The sequence below is a fragment of the Chinchilla lanigera genome, unplaced genomic scaffold (genome assembly GCF_000276665.1).
Source record: "Chinchilla lanigera isolate Chin_1 unplaced genomic scaffold, ChiLan1.0 scaffold00005, whole genome shotgun sequence".
Classification (NCBI taxonomy): Eukaryota; Metazoa; Chordata; class Mammalia; order Rodentia; family Chinchillidae; genus Chinchilla; species Chinchilla lanigera.
This window is the reverse complement of record NW_004955406.1, coordinates 8,550,118-8,565,894: the sequence shown is the minus strand read 5'-3', so window position 1 is coordinate 8,565,894 and position 15,777 is coordinate 8,550,118. Positions and strand designations below refer to the sequence as shown.

Below are 15,777 nucleotides of genomic sequence, written 5' to 3'. Positions count from 1 at the left end.
TATGGTGGGCTGGGGTGTAGCTTAGTGGTGGAGCCCTGGATTGGCATGCATAAGGCCCTGGGTTTGATTTCCGGAATGACAAAAAAAATGATAAATAAATAAATAGGTTAGAGAAGAGAGTTCAGATCTTGGGAATAGTAACTATTTTTTTAATCAGATTTTATTGGTACATTTTAGATATGCATAATGATCATATTCACCATAGAGAATTTGTATCTGTATATGATATAACGTGATGGTAACTACTTTACTTTGTTAACTTTTATGTCAAAGCGTGCTCTCCAAAAATATTCAAGGAAAGACCAAAGCCATCCAAACCTAAGGACACAGAGATATATTCAACCTGCAGAGGTGGTTTGCTTCTCTTGTCCACACTAGAGTGGTGGCTAGCCACACAGGCCACATGCTCAGTTGAATACTTTGCTGTCACCTTGTTGCCATTGTGAACCATTTTTGAATGTGGAATCCTACAGTTCCTTTAACAATGAGCCCCACCAATTATATAGTTGGTCAGGTTGGCATATTTTTATAGATATATATGAGCCACAATCTGTTTAAATATGTTCATTTTAGAGTACCAAATTCAGGTATAAAAAGGTCATTTCAGTAAAACATGAGGGTGACCATAATTACAGGTGAACACAAACTTGTGGCACAATATGAGTGACAGTGGTGAAACACTTCAAGGGAATCTAAATACAGTGACTATCAACCTTCCACAATTAGAGTCATTCCACATTACCTGGACCCACAGAGTGAAACATGGGGATGCGTTCTCAGACAACAAACCCAGCCCTCAGCCCCAGGACCTTAGATATTGGGATAACAGGCAGCTAAGAACAGGAACACAAAATTCAAGAGAATCTGCTAGACTTTGCTTCCTCCTCTGACTGTGTGATCTTGAATAAACCAATTGTTGGAGTTCATTCTTCAATTCTTCACCTGTGAAGTAATGTCGATTACTTGGTTGGGTTGTTGTGAGCATTAAGTGAGATGCTATGTGTGAAGGTACTTTATGTATTTAAAAATTCTATATAAAAAACATTTACAAGGTACTATGTGTGACCTTTTTTTCCTAAATTGGCTACTCAGTCTTATACTTGGTCAAAACATCTTTCCTGAAAATGATTTATCAAGTTGAAGGATGCTTTTCTTCCCTTTAAATAGGATCCTCGGGGCTGGGGATTTAGCTCAGCGGCAAAAGCGCCTGCCTGGCAAGCGCAAGGTCGTGAGTTCGGTTCCCGGTACCGGAGAAAAACCAAAAAAAAAAAAAATAGGATCCTCATTTTTAAAAAAGACAGGAACCCTTTTTGGAGATTTTCACTGATTTTATAAAATGCTCAATGAAGCAGTTTGAGCCTGAATGAATAGAGCGGATAAAACAGGAAGGTGTTACAAAGATGCCTTAAGATATATATGTTTAAATTAGAACCAACACTGCTTCGCCTACATTAACTCTTGAGAAAGCACACCATCTGCTATTTTTAACCAGGGCGTATGGATTTTCTAAGCTGCTTTAGGAAAGGTCATGTCTTGTCTGAGAAGAGGCTCACTTAAGTAAATGCCAGTATATTTCAGAATAGTAGTTGCAGAAAGAGGTTGCTACAAAGAAAAACACTCATATTTAATCAGATGACAGATTGACTATCGATCAAGTTGCAAAGCAGCATGGGACTGTAGCCCTTCCTTCATGGGTTTATTCATCCTGGATATTCAGTAAGTGTCTGCCTTGCTCAAAGCTGAAAAGCTTTCTCCAAAGACTACCTTTCTAGGCAGAATTTTAAGGTGAATTTTTATTGTTGTATCTATCATAACGTGCACCATTTTAGCCATTTTTAAGTGTACAATTCACCAGCATCATGTGCATTCACAGTGTGGTACAGTCACCACCACCAAGTTCCAAAACTTTTTCACCATTTTAAACTGAAACCCTGTACCCATTAAAGACTAACTCCCTATTCTCCCTACTGTTATCCTTTGATAATTACTATTCTATCTTTTGACTACGTGAATGTGCCTGGTGTAGGTATCTGTTATGGTTTAGATTTAGATTGTCCCCAGACATCCTGTGTTCAGAGGTGGGGTGTTTGGAAGGTGGTTGATCAAGGGGGTGCTGCGCTCCTCAGTGAGTTAAAACACTGCTGCATTCCCAGCCGAATGCTCTCTTAGGAGGTGGGACCCAGTCAGGAGAGGTGGCTCACTGGGGGCGTGGCCTGGAAGGGTATATCTCCCTCTATAGCTCCTCCCTTCTCTCGCTGCTTCCTGGCTGCCAGGGGTGCACATCTGTCCTCTGTCTGGACCCACCATGCCCTTCCTGCCTTGGAGCCAGCTGACTGTGGACAGAAACCTCTAAAAACCGGGAGCCAAAATAAACCTCTTCCCCTTTAAGTTATGAGTGCTGAGTATCTTAGTCACAGAAAAGTGAAACCTCGTATTAGGGGACGTACACAGTATTTGTCCTTTTATACCTGTCTTCTTTCATAGCATGTCTTCCTGCATTCACATGGTAGTACATGTGAAAACTCCCTTCTTTTTGATGGCCAAGTAATATTTTGTTGTATGTCTATACCAAATTTTGTTTATCTACTCATTTGTTGATGGGTACTTGGTCAATGTGGTGTTTATTACTCAGTTTCTATTTGGAAAACAGGCTTACAACACGTCTGCTTGTTTTTTGTTATCTCACTTAATTCAAAGAAGAAAAACAATTCTCAAGGCCCCAGTTCAGCAGGTCCTCTCACACAAATCTACACTGTTGGCAACCTCACTCCCCACAAAAAGAAAGTTGATGGGCCCCAAAAGGTCCAGTTTCTCCAAATTCCACTGTCTGAGCGATGCTCCAAAATCTGTTCTGGGCTCAGAACGAATAGAAATACATACCAGAATTATTAACACTTATGAAGGGAGGAAGGGAAGTCACAGGTAAAAAGAAAGAGATAAAAGAAATGAAGGTGAAAAATCTTTGAGGGAAAAACAGAAATAAAACCGCAAGAAAGAAATTGCTTGGTATAAGGTCAGTCCTAACAAAGCAATCCTTAAAGTGCAGCACTATCGACTGGAAAAGAGGACAGCAGGGTGGCTATACCAAGCCATTTCTTTCTCCCAGTTTTATTTCTATTTTTCCCTTAAAAACTGTTCTGTAGATAACAGTTGTGTACAGTGCATTTCAAAAAGCTACAAGCAAGGATTTTGAAAGTCTTCCTCAGGAAGAAATGATAAAAGGGGAGACAGATATGCTTACCCCAATAAAATAAATAAATATATCTAAGCATGACATGTTATCACATTCATTTATACAATTCTTTATGTATCAGTTAATAATAAAAAAATAAACTGGAGAGAATCGTTATCTTTTATGAAGGCATCAGGAAAAATACAGAGATGGGATGAGGAAATTGACATATTTTCATAAAACACTTTGAGAATATGTCACTAAGAGAGACATTTGATATACTAAGATGAAAAGCAGTATTTTTCTTGACAGAATCCTAAGTTGTTGCCATCCATACTCAGAATTTGGGGTTTCCACACCAAATCTGACCAGGTCAGCAAAACAAATGTCCTAGCACCTTTTCCTTGGCCTTCAGATCTGCCTGCTGTTACAAGCACTACACACACCTTTTTTCATAAGTACACGTATGTTTATCTGCGTACTCACAAGGGTACCCACGGCAAGTGCACTGAAGCAGAGTTGCCCAACACGTCCTCCCACAATTGATTAGCATCATTTCTGATTGACAATTTAGTTTATTCTGCACCTCCCTGCCTCTTTCCAAGCTAGATGTAGGTAGCTATGGTGAAACGAGCTTTGGTGAGACTGTGACATTCACAGGCACATGAGCCATGCCGGGAAGTGGAGTGTCCAGAGCTGAGACTCTGGGCAGGCAGATCTGAATTCTGGTCCCAGCTGTGTAACACTGACAGCTCTTTTGACTTCTCTAAAACACTATAGTTTGGATCTAGAATGTCACCCAAAGGTGTGTGCATTGAAGGCTTGGTTGTGAGCCTGTGGTGTCAGTGGGAAGTGGTGAAACCTTTAGGAGGTAAAGCCTAGTGGAAGGAAGTGAGGTCATCAGGGCATGTGGCTGAAGGGAATGTTGGGACACCAGTCCTTTCCTTTCTCTTTGTCTCCTTACTGCTATGAAGTGAATAGTTCCTTCCATCCTGTACTCCCACCATGAAGTGCTGCCTCACTACAGACCCAAAAGCAATGAGGACAAGCTACCATGGACTAAAGCCTTTATAACTGTGAGCCAAAGCCATTTTTTCTCTTTTTTCAGTTTATAATCTCAGGTGTTTCATTATGGCCATAGAAAGCTGACTAATACACAAGCTCCATTTTCCACATCTATACATGTTGGCACTAGAGAGCCTGTGAAGATGAAAAGAAATGGTGTGTTTAGCATTCTGAGACAAAGTAAATGTCCTATACATGTTCATTATTATTTTATCATGATTGGTTCTCTTCACTGGGCTCTTGGATTCTACACTGAATCCAAAGGAAATTATACATTGAATATGAACCCTAGCATCTGCCATCTGTGTTTTCCTGTACCTGAGGGGGACTTTTCCCACCAGTAATTGCATGGTTGTTCAGACCAAGGGGCTTCAACTACAGAGATCATTGTGCATTCATTGGTTCCTCAGAACTGGAACTCAAGCCATACTTCCTTTGAAATCCATGGGAGCACACTTACCTCTAGATGAACAGTCATTGGTGGGAACCTGAGCAGTAATTACCAGCTCAAGTAAGTGGCCTGTGAGACCCATAATAACTGAGGCTCCAAAGCAGGAGTGAAGCGTATCCTTAAGAGGCCCCTTCCCTTTCCCTCTCACACCTGACTGTGTCCTCTCTTCTTATTACAAGGGAAGAGCCCTTAAAGCTCTGACTTAGAAACAAATGTCCTCCCTGACTGAATTGCCCACTCAATCATCTCCAGCCTTGGTTTGCGCTTATTTCCAGGATTAAAGACAGCTGTCCCACTTGTTATTTTTCTCTTTCTTGGCTATGGGCCTCATTAGCGGGGACAGCAAAAATCTGCACAGTTCTGAGTAGTGTGCCATTTGGTTAGCTACTATGCTGCCACTAGTTAGACGGGAGACTGCAACACACTGTCACATCAACATGCGAGCAGAACCTGCTCAGAGTGGCAGAGGACAGTTATCAAGGTCTGTGGGCAAGATTCCCAGGCTGGAGACTCAAGGGAAATTCTGAAGAAATAAACAAAGCTTAGCACTCAGTAATGATAACATTTGTATTCATCTCTTATAATAATCAACACTTGGCCACATCTGTCCTCACCTGTTGCAACAGCAAATCTCTTCCTCATTTTTATGGTGAGTTGGCATGAGGTCTGACACTCCAGGGACAGAAAGAATTCTCCAATGTTAGCTTCATGTAAAAAAGATCAAAGATCTGGGCACAGGAATAAGCAGTACACTTCTCCACAGTGTCCAGACCAGAGCACTAAGACTTGCTGGAGCACACATCAGGCTTCCTGGCTTAATGATGAGTTCCCAATGACCGTGTTAGTCACCCCCCCTCCAAGGAGTAGTTCAGACACTGGAGCCTGAAATTCTATGTCCTCTCTACATGACACGTGAGCATTAGAATGCTTCAGAAGTTCCATTATTCTGGAGACAGATTGACTGAAACATGGGAACAGAACCCAAAACAGTCCATGTGCCAGCTGGGCTGGGGGCTGCAGGCATCCTCTGAGCCCAGAGAGAACCACAGCGTTATGAGGAGGCCCTTTGCCAGTTACCGTTCATGGAGAAACCCACGCAGTGGTAAAGATAAGAGAAAAGCCATTTGGTTTCCATTGGTTCTAAGCAGATGTTTCTTTCCAAAGGACAAATAGCCCAAAGATAGCACCTTTAGCTGGTCCTTTATTTGGATCTCCATCATTTCTTTTCCACTGCTGAGAAGAAAGGACTTCCATTATGCTCTAATGGGATTGTGATTCTTTATCTCTGTGTTGGATATTAATCTATAATAGCTCTGAGAAGTATTTAGACCCAATTAGTAACTATTCACCTGAGCCATTCTTAAGCACTGGGACAGGGACTGTTTCAGCATGGCATCTCAGTTAACATCCTTATTTTACTACATGGACCTTAACAATATCCTCTTCTTGGTTCCAGTTATCAAAAAACATGCATATGATCATGTCTCAATTACTTTTCTCTCATTGCTGAGACAAAATACCCAACACCAAAAATTAAGGAAGGAAAGGTTTATTTAGCTTACAGTTTGTGGAGGTTTCCCTCTATAATCAACTAGCTCCAAGGCAGGGTGGCAGAGCACAGGGGGAACACTTTAAGGTGATACAGGACAGCAAAAGCAGCACGAGCCAAAAGAGGAGAGGGAGCAAGCCTCTTTTCCCTCCTTATATTGTATGCTGGCTACCTGCCCACGCCCACACCATCTCCGTGCCCTCCTCTTGCACAGGCTCAGGAGGAATACAAAGGAAGGACCCTGGCTCCCTGCTGAGTCACACAGTTAACCTTGTAAACTTCTCAAGTTGACACAATGAACAACATCCTAGAGCAGGAAGGGCGTGTCCTTTTCACCTCAGGATGTAGAAGGGCTGAGTTACTTAGTTAAGCTTCTAGACTCCTCATACTGACACAATGTATCAAACATAACAGACCATTATCACCAAAATTAATAACTACAGGGACACACATTTCTAAATGCCAGCAGAAGCTCCCACGGTAGTTCGGATTACTTGTTGAGCTCTAACTCTTGGAGTGCGTAACCCACCTGGGCCTCTGCACCCTGCCTGTGCTGGTTAAATGACACCAAGCGGACAATGCTATTCAGAAGGCGATGGGTCACTTTTATAATACAAATGTAGAAACCCTCAAACGCCTGCCAGAAACCCTGCCCATCTTATTAAAGACACTATAACTGGGAACCACGGAATCCATAAGGTGACGGAGCACTCAGCGGTCATAGTCCTGTCACCCCCTTTGCAGTCCTCACTAAGTATCACCCAGTTTCTGTGTGTTAGGGCATTCAGCATGCTGCACCCAAGCCTGCCAGGCAGATGGCTCTAGGGCTTTAATTATTTGCAATTTCTTTCTTATTTAAATGGAGATTTGCCTATTTGCAATCTTGATTTATGAATCCTGGTTCTTTTTTTGTTTTCGCAGTGCTAAGATTGAACTCAGGGCTTCAGACCTGCTTACCCAAGGCTCTCCCACTGAGCTACACCTCCAACCCTGAATCCTAGGAAGACAACTGGTACCCCCTGGTACGTTATCAAACACTTGAACATAGTTCCTCCTTTCCCCATCTTTGGTCTTTTTCTGGCTAAACCCCCTCAGAGCTGCAGTTATTTCTGCCTGCTATGATTCTGGATCAGTCAGATCCCATTTGGCTTTTATTGTTATTTCTTTCCTACATTTGTTCATCATTTATTATTAATTTTTAAAAAGATTGCTTTCTATCATCCTCTGCGCTCAGCTGTCAAACTACTTTTTGTATATGAAAACAGTGCAAATCAGTTATTACTCACTTTATCACAACCAAACAACTACTCCTATGCCTTTATCTGCTGATCACAAGCTGAGGTACACACAGGAGAACAGTAAATAACAACAACAACAACAACAAGCGCATAATTAGAAAACAAAGGTAACAAAAAGACTTCACACAGTATTGATGAACAAGTCCCTAAAATATCAGTGAACAATTTCTGTAATACATGTCCCCGGACTTGGAGCCCAACCATGTTGAAATGCACATTTCTAGAGGAGCTTATCTCTGATGTATGTTTTCAGTTATCACATGAGCTCACTCTTGGAAGTCAATAAACAGAAAATATGATCGCTCTCTATCCACATTTATATTGTTTTGTTCTTAAAACAAATGGGAGCCCCAGTGATCTTACTCAGTCTCATGGTTCTAAATACCATCTACATGCCAGTGACTTCCAAATTTATATCTGCAGTCCAGACTGTTTCCTGAACTCCAGACTCATTTATCCAGCAGCCTGCCTGACATCCCCTCATGGATGTCTGGTGAAACGTCTCAACCTCAGTGTGTCCAAGCTGAGCCCCAGATCTTCCTGTGTGCTTCCCCCATCTCACTTAACCTTGGCAGCCCCATCCTTCTGGTGGATAAAGGCAAAATCTCTGGAGTTATCCTGAGGCCCTCAGCTCCTCTCTCATAAGCAGGAACTCTAATGGCTCCCTTTCTAACTGCTTCCAGAATCTGACTGCTTCTCAACCCCTGTACTGCTTGAACCCAGGTCCAAGCCGCTGGCATCTGTCACCTGAATCATTGCATTCATCTCCCAACTGCACTCTGTATTTCTACTCATAATCCACCCATGGTCTATTCTTAAGACAGCAAGAGGGATCATGCTATGGTCCCCATTTCACACTGGGAAAAAAAGCCACTTCCTTCCATTCCTAAGCCTGTATCTGAGAAACAGAAACATGCACCAGTACAGAAATAGTCATAGTAATATTATTCATAATAGGCAAAAAATGGAAATAATTCAAATGCCCATCAACAGATATCTGGATAAACAAAAAATGGTCTCTCCACACAATGGAAGATTATGTAGCCACAGAAAGGAATGAAGTACTAATAATACATGCAACAGCATGGATGGGCCTTAAAACTGTTACGTAACAGAAACCAGACATAGGGGCTGGGGATTTAGCTCAGCGGCAAAAGCGCCTGCCTGGCAAGCGCAAGGTCGTGAGTTCGGTTCCCGGTTCCGGAGAAAAATGAAAAACAAAACAGAAACCAGACATAGAAGCCTACACCTCCCATGACTCTGTCAGTATGAGGTGCCTAGAACAGGCCAATCCATAGAGCTTGAATGAGGACGAAGGGCCCAGCGGGAAGGAGGGAGACTGATAGGGTGTGAGATTTCTTTTAGGGGCCTGAGGATATTCTGGAATTAGTAGTGATTAGTAGTTGCACAACACTGTTAGTATACTAAAACCCACTAAATTGCAAACTTAAAGAGGTGAATATTATATGTGAGTTATATTTTTTAAAAAGTCCAAGTCCTTCCGGTGGCCTCCTAGGCACCCCATAACCCAAGCCCCAGGATGTCTGTAGCATCCTCTTGTCCTTCTCTCCTCAGTTTTGTCCCCAGCTGAGGGGGATGTACCAGGCTGTTCTCCTCAGGGACAGACCCTTGTCCTGGTCTCCAGGTGCTTTCCTTCAGAGAGATCCAGATGCCTGCCTGGTTAACTTACTCACTTCCTTTGTCTTTGCTCAAATCTTTCCTTGGCATGCTCTCTGTCCGTTTAACTTTGCTTCTTCATAGCATTTATCATCTCCCCTCTGCTACAGCACTGGCTTATCATGGTGTTTGTGGTTTACGGTCTCCCTCTGCCTCTTCCCACTCCTCATCTCGCACACTAGAATCTAAGCTCCTCGAGGACAAGAATCTTTGTCTTTATCCCTAGCATATCACAATTGCCTACAACAGTGCCTGACCCACATCAGATGTTAGAAAATTATTTGTTGAATATCTGAATGAATGAATACATTTTCTACTTTTCTACTAAGAATGTGCCTACTCTGCCAGCTTTAGAACAAAGCATAGGTGTTCCTTGGCACGTGTAGGCTATTGATCCCAGGGCCCCCATGGACACCATATTCTGAGAACACTCTAGATTATTTTTTTCTTTTTAATAATTAGTACGTGTTTACACTACATGCAGTGGAAGAGCACACACTTAGCATGCAGGAGGCTCTGAGTTCAATGTCCAGCACCACAAACAAACGACTGCAGGAGGGTAAAAACTGGGTATTCATGTCCTTTGGTTAGATAGTCTTTATTGGTCAGGTCAAAGGAGACCATGGTGACCCCCACCCCACTGAGCAGATTCTCCTACTTACATCTTCTCTGCAGTTAGGCACAGGTCTTGATCATACTGACTTGCAATATTCTCTTTTTCTTTACATTTTGATCATTTTCCCTAAACAAAGGGTAAGTTGCATGAAAGTAGAAAGCAGAGACCTCAGGGAACAGCACAGTGCTATACACCCCGGAGGCAAATGGCCAGGCCTGGCGGTTTTCATTTCAGTAGGAAACAGTTCTTCTCCAGCCACATCTTGGCAATCAGGGAAATAGCTTTCTGTGCCCACCCTGCAGGAGACTATAGTTTCCATGGAGAGACAGACATATAAGCAAAAATTTCTGTGGAACATTGTAGGTCCACAAAGACCCAAGGGAAACTTCTTGACTCAGGCAAGGGACTCGGGGAGGTCCTCTGGAGGCGCTAGACCCTTGAAGGTTAGGAGGATTGGACTTGTCTGAAGGCAAGCTGATGCAGAGGACCCAAAGAAAGAGGACCTCCAAAGGCAACCACTTGGTTCTCTATCAAATTCCTTTGGAAGGAAAGTACTCGATAATATTAACACAATAAGGTTCTAAGAGCTGACCAACTATTGGTGAAAGGGTTACTAGCAGGACCATAAATAAATCCACTCATTCATTAATTCACTCATTGAATGAAGCAAGGGTCCTTCCCACGGGCAAGGCACCGTGCATTTATGGACATCTCACGTGAGTGAGATATGCCTGGAAGTCTTTCTCCTTTGCCTGGCTGATTCCATCATAGCTTTTTGACTACTAGGTATTTTCTAATGCATTGACTATCTGTCTCTCCCTATCAGAATGTAAGGTCTCTTTTTGCTCCTTGCAGTCAAGGACTTGGGACCATGCCAGAAAGCATGGAGGCATGGGCTTAATAAATGTTTGTCTAATCAATCAATCAATCAGTTCATGTGATTGTTATATATCCAGAGAGAAATAGGCATCTACACACAGCACTAGGAGTTACAGAAATTTGTAGCTCAGGAAGTCACTTATGAAAATATGTTTTTATTCTTAGTGAGAACATATTTTAATGTAGTGAAATGAAATTTCAAAAAAAGATATTGAAAATACTGTAAAAACATTGTCAACATAACTATAACTTTTGTCTTGATTTCTGTATCTTTCTAGGTGCTGCTGGCTACCGAGATTTTAAAAATAACTGTTAAAAGTTGATTAGACTTAACTTAGTAAATCTTTTCACACTGCCCTGGCTGTATCCCTAACAATAAATTTAGAAACTGGTAAAAGAATGGGCCGTGGCTTTTGGAAATGCTTTCAACTAAACAGAAATAGAATATAACTTAAAATTCTTGGGCTGGTTATCAAATCAAATATTTATCACATGTCTAAGGGAGAGAGGAGAGAGAGAGAAAGAGAGAGAGAGGTCTTGACATTGTGCTTGGAAATCAGAAGGAAATGAGCCTCTGAAAGCTACATAGAGGTGATTTCAAATTATGTACCAACAGGCAGGAAATTGTAAAACATAGCAAGATGGCCATCTTGTCCTTCAGGGGAACAAGAGATAGGGTCTGGGTCTAAGTAGCATTATGCTTCAGACCACAGTTGGTTTTCCCAGAAACAATTGTTGTACCAGTTCTGCCTTTGTGGCTTGAATTCATTGCTTTCTTTTCATTTGCACCTGATCCATACCCTTAAGAAATCCAGTTTTGCTCACTTGAGATAGCCTAGTTCATCGCTCTTTGGCTCCAGCATTAACCCCACCAGACCCTCCAGATTTAATATTCTTTTGGGAACTCTCTCTGCTCACAAGATCTAAGTCCAGCTATCAACGTCACTTCCATCGGGCCTTCCCAGCATAATTCCCTGGGCTGCTAACACAAGACTCTGCATAATGAGTTAGTGGTCTGGAACACCCTCACATTCCTCTGGCTCATCGAAATCCTATTTGTTTTTCAAAGGCCTGAATTAAACTCTATTTTTTCCCCAAAGATTCTCCCTGCACTATAATCTCCAGTGATATCCAGTTCCTTTGAACTCCCATAGAATCTCCTTCTGGTCCACTCATTTGGCATGTGTCCAAGGACTACACTTTGCACATTTTACTCTGTCCAGTGAAATCTTTAATTCCTAAAAATCAGGGACTACACTGTATCCCCCAAAGAGAGCCTAGCACAGTGCTTTGCACATTGTAGGTATGCAATAAAAAAGCTTTGACTAACTGTTTGAGTACAGTGGGTTTGGGATGTGTTACACTAGGACTCTGGGGTATCCATTTCATTAAACTAAGCATTGTCACAATTCCTCCATTCAGTCAAGGTTGGACACAGTAGAAGTTTCTACAAGTCTGGGTGGCAACCTTCTAAAGGTTTGGGTAATACAAAAGTTACCTGAAGATGCTACCTGATACTTAACCTGCTACCAGAGGCTTAACCTTACCTGGAGTCCAGGTAATCACAAAAGCCATGGTTTCATTCAGGGGTAAAGAATAACTCTCATGAAACGATGCTAGCGCTCACTATAGGTAAGAAAGATTAATAATACATACTAAATATTAATAATATATACTAAATGTCTAAAGATTATGCCAATCATTCTGCTATCTACACACCTCCCCACCTTTTGAAAAGTGAATACCACCAAAGAAAACTGAACCTCAAAATATCCGCATTAAAGCCAGTTAATGGCTCGATTTTTAACTGAGATGAGGCAAAGCAATTTCAAGGAAGGGCCGATCTCCCTGCCTGCCATTCTCCCCTGAGTAACACTGTGAGTCACAATACAGGAGCACAGATGCAAGTCCAAGGGAGATACCCCGCACTGGGATACAGTGTCAGTGCTCAGCTATGGGGCGGTGCAGATCAGGGGAGAAGAGGGTCGCTTCATTTGCAGCTGGAGTCCCTCCTTTGCTGTCCAGCTACAGAAAGACTTAGCACAACCACCCTTCTCTCTCTACCCCAGCGGATGTGAAAAATCAGCAAAACTACATGCATATGGATTGTGTGTGTGCGCATGCATGTTTAAGAATACATAGACAGCATGCAGGCAGGTACATTATACATGTATTTTTATTTAACTACTTTAGCAAGTAGTTTCACTTGCTAAAGCAGTAAGTTATTTCCCTTGAAAGAACCCCTAATTTAACAGTGCAGATGCAAACTGCTAAAAGAATATAGCAAGGAAAAAAATCCTGAGATTTTCCTGGCAGTTCTGCTGCCAGACTTCGTAACTTTTTAATAAAGAGAAACGTCACTCAACTCATTGACAAGGATCTCTCTCCTGAGCTCCTCTCTCTCTTTCTCGAACTCTCACTCTTTCTTTAAAATTTCAGATCTAAGATTTCTTTAAGTATTTCAGACAGTAACTTTCTAAGCCCCAACCCCCTCTGTTGGCAAACAGCTCCATTCTATTTAGCAAATTTTCTTATTTTGCCCAGTCTTGCTTCTAACCTCTTCAGGTTCTCACAAAAATGACACGTGACTCCTGGGATATGTTGCAAAGGTTCCACTCTTGGGAGAGTGAAATCTTTGTCCCCTATGGGCTTCCATAAAAAGGATGCCTGAAATAATGAGAGGAGAGGGAAGGGAGGTGACTCTCAGAGGCAATAAGGGGTCTGGGAAGGGGACAGAGGGATCACAGTCTTCTTGGTGATAAAACCAATACTTCCTCAGTTTGGTTTGCCATTCAGGAACCAAGGGAAGCAGTTTATGTTAACTCCTCAGTGTTGTTTTACAGCCAAGAATCACTTGGTCTTCATGAAGATAAAAATATGCTCACGATGGTGGAATGGGGAAGAGGGAAGTTGGCTTGGAAGCTTCTGGTAATTCCAAATTTTAGAAACTGAAGGAATTCTACATCAGTGCTACTCCTCTACTCCTGCCTCACTTCCTGGAAAAGTTCAAAGGTACAGTTGACCATAGGTCAAAGGGCAACTGCCTCAGGACTGTTCAACTTTATTCTCACATTTCACAAAGAACCTGGATCTAACACACTGTTTAGGCCATAATTACAGGCAGGGGCCACTGTTGTGAGAACCCTTGTTGATCAATTTTAAACCAGACAACTAAAATATCCACCTGGTAGGGCTTCTCTGGAATTCAGATACAGTAATTTCCTCTCAGAGCTGGAAAACTGAGAAAGAACTGGAAACCAGTGGCTTTAATTTTTTGTAACCACTCAAGAAGCAAACACTAGTGTACTTCATCAATAGAAGAAAATTCTTTTCTCAAGAAACCAGTTTTTCATCTCAAACTCTCAGAGCAACAAACACAGCATTTTAAAGAATGAAACAGGCATTACTGCTTAGCAAAATACCCCATGATCATCCAAATGATGAAGCTGAAACACAGTAAATGAATAAATGGGTGGCGTCCTCTTCATCACTGCCTTTTCCTTCCTTTTTTGTTATGCCACTAACCACTAGCGTACATATCTAACATTTAACCGCATTTATTTATCATAGGTGTTTTAAAGATGTTAATGTCCTTGAACAATTCTCAGGTCACCCCAAACTGTCCACTGTACACCTCTTTTGAGCAAAACCAGGCATTTCCACCCCCTCAGGCAAGGTAGTATAAGGTTGTAGCCCAAACCCTGAGTGATTTTATTATTTATATGAACGCAAAAAACTAAAGCCAAGGTTTAGACAAACCTCCTTGAAGTGTCAATCATTTAAGGAGCCAAAAAGCTTTAAAAGCATTTATGGGAAAAGGCAATCAAGTATTAAAGTAAAAAAATCATTTAAATTATCTGCCCACACAATTCACCTTTCCTTCAGAAAAACCAAGTAAGAGAAAAATGGTTTTTGTTAAATTTTTTTTGCCCTTCCTTCCCATGGTTGATTTTATTTACCTTGTAAATTCCAGACACAAATTTCCTTTCGATAGACATCATATAAAACATTCCTTTAAAATAGCTTAGGGTCATATTCTACTTCCTCTGATTCTTTCCTCTCCTGGACTTACTTATTCATTCGTTATGTAGAAACAAGCAAAGAAACATCCACTTACTATACAGCTGAGCTGGGTACTGTCAACAGCCATTGTTCTCTGAGCTGTCACAGACTTGATAGCAAGCAGAAGCTCAAGGTTTTGTACCAGGAGAAACGCCTACCATCAATCTAAAGCCAGGGTTCTTATGCTGAGGTCCAGAGGTGGGCTGAAAGGGGTGTGCAAAGGCCCTGAAAACACAGCCCATATTTTGTGCATTTCAGCTCTCTTCAGGATACTGGACATGGAACCGAGGAGTGCTCTACCACTGAGTTATACCCCAAACCTCTAAGAAAAAAGGTTTGTTTCTAGTTGTTTTTTAAAATTTTAACACAAGGGTTTGCTAAATTGCCCAGGTTAGGCTCAAACTTGGCAATTCTTCTCCCTCAGCCTGCTGAGTGCTGGACTTACAGGCACGCACCACCACACCAGGATCTTTGGGCACTTTTCTAAGGAGCAGGCCTGCTGTTTTCATGAGATGTGTGTACTGGGGGTGGGGGGAGGGCCCTCTCTGCCCAGCTCTGTGGCAGGAGGAAGATGGATACAAGCTGCCTCAACTCCTGCTAGTGGTTTGGATCTTAAGGATCCCCCATAAGCCTATCTATCAAAGGACTGGATCCCAGCGTGGCACTGTTGGTAGTGGGGCAACCTGTAGAAGGTGGACCCCACGGGAAGGAACTTAGATTGTGGAGGAAAGACCTTGAAAGGGATATTGAGATCCCAGCCCCTTCCTTTTTCTCTTTCTGTCGCCATTGCCCTGAGGTAAACTGCTTTTCCACCATACACTTCTGCCAAGATGTCCTGTGCTGCTACAGGCCAAATAGCAACAGGGCTGAACAACCACGGACTGAAACTGAGCCAAAAGAAACTTTTCCTCCTGAAAAGTTGATTGTCTCAGGTATGCTGTCCCAGTAATAGAAAGCTGACTGAGACATACAGGAACCAGCAGAACTTTGAGGAAAGACCGGAAAGCG

The 15,777-nt window shown here is 42.1% G+C and overlaps 1 protein-coding gene across 3 annotated transcripts in view; it reads right to left on the bottom strand.

Annotated features, from left to right (window-relative positions):
* Kif26b (kinesin family member 26B) overlaps positions 1-15,777 on the bottom strand; it is a 448,358-nt gene that overhangs the window by 172,237 nt on the left and 260,344 nt on the right. The window lies entirely within an intron of this gene.